The following is a 5,631-nucleotide window of genomic DNA, read 5'->3' as shown; positions in this document are numbered from 1 at the left end:
TGAATGGAACTGTGTGGGACAAGTAGACTTTAGACTAAAGACAGATCTTTTCCTCTAGGGGCCTATGTGCCTCATGCTCAGATTGTCCAGCAGGGGAAGTCCCAAGTCCCAAGTTCCTGTTTTATCAGAGAATGATTTCTCTTGGAGGTCTTACTCCCCAATCTCTACCCACATCTTTAAACAGTGCCTTTAATAAATAGCTTTAAGTGGTCATTCACACATGTAAATATAATAGTGAGTTCATGAGGAACTGTCAAATGGTCTTTTCACAGTGGCTGCACCATTTTAAATTCCTACCAGCAATGAATGGATGTTTTTATTTCTCCACATTCTCTCCAACACTTGAAATTTTTGTTTTTTGTTTTTTTTAATTGTCATTCTAGTGGGTATGAAATGGTATTTCATTGTGGTTTTTATTTGCATTTCCCTGATGGCTAATGATTTTGAGCATCTTTTCATGTGCTTTTTGGCCATTTGTATATCTTCTTTGGAGAGATGTCTATTCAAATCTTTTGCCTATTTTAAATTTGACTGTATATCTTCTTGTTGTTAAGTTAAATAATTCATTTATATATTCTGGATATTAAACCCTTTGTGGATATGTGGCTTCCAAATATTTTCTCCCATTGTGTAGGTTGTCATTTTACTTTCATGATGAAGTCATTTGAGACCCAAAAGTTTTTAATTTTTATGAGGTCCCATTGATCTAATTTTTTTTGTTGTTGTTGCTTGTGCTTTGAGTGTAAAGTCTAAGAAACCATGTGTTCCTGAAAAATCCTTACCCTTGTTTTGTTCTAGAAGTTTGCTAGTTCTCACTCTAATGTTTAGATCTTTGATCCATTTTGAGTTGATTTTGTATAAGCAGTGAGGTAGGTTTTTTGCAAGTAGAGATCCAGTTTTCTCAGCACCATTTGTTTAAGAGACTGTCTTTTCCAATTGAGTTGTCTTTGCCCCTTGTCAAAAATCATGTGGCCACAGAGCTGAAGGGTCATGAGAGGCCACTTGCCCTACCCTGACATTGGCAGTGGGAGTGGCAGCCGGACTTTCAGAAGCTTATGATATTTTACAGTTCTGAATGTTAGTAACTGAAAATGCCTGTAGACAGTGAAGCACCTGTAAATGACTCAGATTCCATTTCTTCAAACAGTGAAAGAACCTACATTTTCAAATTAAGACAGTAACAAATTCTATACAATATGGGCTTTGACTTTCTGTAAGGGGAAAACCCAACAGAAAACTTCAGCTTCTATAAAATCTGATGTCAAAGATTTCCCTCATTTTCTTGGACTGAACTTAAGTACTAATAGAAGTAGTCCTCACCTTAGTACAAATGGAATATTCTCTTTCTCAGGGAAGACCAGATCATCTGTAATTCAAGGTATAGTTGAAGGCCTAAACTTCTTAATCCAAGAGCTACCAAACAGCGGAAAGACTGATTCAGTACTTTGGAAAAACTGTGAGACCAATTGGTTACAACTATTCAGTTTGACAGAAAAGCAATGCCAAGAACAGACAGTTGCCCAGCAGGAACAGTTGCACAAATTCAACAAAGAAGAGATAAAAAAATTTTAGTAAAGTTACAAACCAGTAGTACTTCTTGGGCTCCCTATGATAGTTCTTCAAGCAAACAAATATTTTCAGAAAGTCAATTTTTTTTCCTGAAAACAGTGACAGAAATGAATCTATTGTCAGTTATCCTCAGTCTAAAGAACCTGAAATGCATCAATAAACATCCCCATCCCAACCAGACTGCAACATGGATAGTAATTCAGTGAGCAGTGGGTATGTTACCTTTTGTATTTCAGAATTAAATACCTACAAATCTAAAGACCCTAAAGAGTTCATGGAGTATAAAGAGGTTTCTAAAGGACAGTATGTAGTCTGTATGGTGCAGATGGATTCACTTGTAAATGGTGTAAACAATAAGAGCCTTTATATACAGACTACTGAAAATTTTAATGCATCTTTAAAAGAAGATATTTCTGTTTTTCCTGGTGAATTTCAATATCATTTTCTTGGTGAAAATAAGATTTCTGAAGTATACAGTGGGAAAACAAATAGTGAATCTATAACATCATGGGCACAAAATCTTAAACAGAACCAACCAAAGAGAGCACACATAGAATAGGTTCGCTCACAATCTCTACTAGGAAGGGAACAGATGAAGAAATCACCAAATGAGAAATCTGATTTCACTGCTGCTACACATCCTCAGGCTTTTTACCACAGTAAACCATATGGAAGTCCAAATTCTTGGATGTCTGATGCAACAAAAGGACTGGCTTATTGGAAACCAGAGGAGAAGGACATGTATCACTCTTTGCCTGAGACTTTAGAGAAGATGTTTGTACTGTCCTCCTCTGTGAATATATCACCAAGCCAGGACTGACTCTAGATCCAACATTACCTATGAAGCCAAATCAGCAGAGTTCAGGGATACAACCACATGACTTTTTAAATACACTTGATGACAGAATTTCCTTTTTAGCAGACTCTGTTCTAGAACCTAGTGTTTCTGGTCACTCTGACATAACTCATTTTCACAAGCAAGTAATATTGCTTCTCAGTTATCTGCTGGATTCCCCAAATATCCTTCATCCAAAAGCTTTACCAGTGGATCCTAAGAAAAATCATGCATTCCAAAATGAAAATAGGACCAGTTCTATGTTCCCTTCAGTACACACTATTACTAGTAATAATATCTCAGTCAACACTATAGATGAAGAAAACACTGTCATGATAACTCCAGCCTCAGTCAGCCAGTCACAGCTTCCAGGTACAGCCAACAGAGTCCCAGAATGCATTTCATTGACTTCTGTGGAAGATCCTGTGATATTGTCTAAGGTTAGGCAAAATCTGAAGGAAAAGCATGCTTGACATGTAGCAGATTTTTGAGCTTATTATGAATCAGAAATAAATAGTTTGAAACAGAAGCAGAGGCAAAAGAAAATTCTGCAATTGAAGATTGGAAAAGAACCAATCAAATTCTTGTGGACAGATGTGGTCAATTAGATGGTGCTCTAAATGAAGCATCAGTCACATGGGAACACTTGAAAATACTAACTTACTGGAAATTGAAGTGAATGATTTGAGAGAACACTTTAGTGCAACCAGCAGTGCCTCCAAAATTTTGCAGGAATGAAGTGAGGAAACGAGAACAAATAATAAAGAAAAAAACCAATATGATCATGTGACAAAAATCTAGACTGCAGGATTTAGAAGAAGCATTTGACAATGCTCACACACTCTCAGGTGATAAAGAAGCTAGAGTAAAACAAGAAAACAGAATGTTTCAAGATCTCTTAGGAGAGAATGAGTCTCTTGGAAAAGAAGACAAAAGGGTAAAGGAACATTAAATACAACTGAGAACAAATTGCTTGATGCACAAAATCAGATTTTTGTTGTGAAAAGAACAATTTCAAAACTTGAAGCTCAGGTCAAGCAAGTAGAGCATGAAAATAAAGTCTTCAACAGAATTCTAAATTTCCCATGAGACCCTCACATGCAAACACACTAGCAACTTCAGATGTCAGCAGGTGAAAGTGGTTGATACCAGGAGCAGAGTATTCCATCTTTACTACCCTGGACATCCAAAAGTTGGCCAGTAAAGTGAATAACCAGCTGGAAGACACATGTGTTCCTGGGTACCATTCTCCTCCAGAAAAGGATTCTTCATCTGGAGATGCACCAACAAGTTTATTGATAAAACCAAACCAAACCAAACAGAGAGAGGCTTCAGGCACACCAATCATGGAAGCTTTAAAAGAACTTGGTATGAGGAAAAAGTATTTAAAAGTTGGAGCACACAGACAGAGAAATAGACTCCTCAAATTAAATAGTGACTCCCTGGCATGCTGAAACTTCAGTCAGTGCAAGTCAGTCCCCCAGAGAGGTAAAAGAGATTTAATTCTGCCTCACAGAGAGCATCATCTTTACCACCTTCACATCATAAATCAAATACTCCAACAAAAAGAGAGTTTATGTTAACACCAGTGACTGTGGCTTAGAGTCCAAAATGATCCCCCCTAAAGAAAATCTGTCCCCAGGTTTTAATCATCTACTTAGCAAAAATGAAAGCAGTCCATTTTGATTTGATATACTTTGGGATGATTTAGATAATCCAAGAAAACAACTCCGGTTTCTTCCTCTACATGACTTGGAAGATGGCAAATATTCAGGAAAAAATACTGAAAATCATAGCTCTTGCCCTGAACCATTGCTGAATGGAGCAAAAACCATTGTCTATAAAATCTGCCTGTGAGAGGAATAAATCAGTTAGCTATAAATACAGTGTAAGCCTATTTCAGTAAAACCACATGGTAATGATTTTGAATATAGATCAAAAATTCAGACCCTAACCAAAATGGAACATTTTTTGATGATCTTACCAAAGAAAAAGACCAGATTGAGTCCGCACTTAGTCAAATGCCTTCTACTGGAGGACAAATGACTGCAGACAAGATTCAATCAGGAAGCCTTGGAAGATGGTTTGGAAAGGACAGAGAACTGGGTTCAGTTCGCATGACACTAAAGAAGTTTCATATTTCGTGTACCTCTCCCAGTCTTTGAGATTTGTAGCCATTAAATTTGAGACTATTTTTTGTTCACACTAAGGTAAAATAATGTATGTGGAAAAACCAAACTATTTTTCACTGTTTATAAGCCTTCAAATGGTAGTTTTCCTTTACATTTTCTATTTTATACTTCAAATGGCCACATATTTTCAAGGTATTTTTGTTATGCTCAGGAATCTCTTCTATATTTTACTATTTAAAAAGTATTATTTTTAAATAGTATGTCTCCAATTTATATCAAGAATAAGGAAATATAAACAGAAAAGTGGCTTGTTTCTAAACAAATAGTGTTATCCTTTTACAAATAACTTTGCATACCAGTTTGACAAACTTATTCTACATTGTTAAAAAATATCACATGGCCACAAAATTGACTTTCCCATATCTGCAAAGAAGATTGTTGGAATTCTGATTGGAATTGCTTTGAATCTGTAAATTGCTTTGGGTAGAACTGACATCTTAACAATATTTAGTCTTCTGATTCATGAGCATGTAATGTCCTTCCATTTATTTAGGTCTTGATTTCTTTTGCAAAGTTTTGTAGTTTTCTATGTAGAAGACCTTTATATCCTTAGATTTATTCCTATATCTTTGATTCTTTTAGTTGCCATTGAAAATGAAATTTTTTCTCTTGATTTCTTGTAATTGTTCACTGTTTATGTATAGATGCACTACTGATTTGGGGGTGTATATCTTGTATACCACCACTTTGATAAATTCATTTATTAGGGAGCATTTTTATGAATTTTTCAGGATTTTCTAATATTGGATTATGTCATCTACAAATAGGGAAAACTTTACTTCTTTTCCAATTTGGATGCTTTTTATTTCTTTTTCTTGCCTAATTGCTCTGACAAGAATTTCCGGTAAAATGTCAAATGACAGTGATTACACTGGGCACCCTTGTCTTTTTCCTGATCTTAAGGGGAAAGTTTTCAGTCTTTCACCATTAAGTAGGATGTTACCTGTGGGCTTTTCATATTTGCTCTTTATCATGTTGAGGAAGTTACCTTCTGTTCCTAGTTTACTAACATTTTATCAAATTCCTTTTCTGCAT

At 35.7% G+C, this 5,631-nt stretch overlaps 1 pseudogene; it reads left to right on the top strand.

Moving 5' to 3' along the window:
* The first annotated feature begins 2,257 nt into the window (after positions 1 to 2,257).
* LOC119537177 lies at positions 2,258 to 4,569 on the top strand (annotated as a pseudogene).
* Positions 4,570 to 5,631: the final 1,062 nt, after the last annotated feature.

Source organism: Choloepus didactylus, chromosome 6 (assembly GCF_015220235.1).
Source record: "Choloepus didactylus isolate mChoDid1 chromosome 6, mChoDid1.pri, whole genome shotgun sequence".
In the NCBI taxonomy this organism is placed as follows: Eukaryota; Metazoa; Chordata; class Mammalia; order Pilosa; family Megalonychidae; genus Choloepus; species Choloepus didactylus.
The sequence above is the reverse complement of the archived record's forward strand: the minus strand, read 5'-3'. Positions and strand labels throughout refer to the sequence as shown.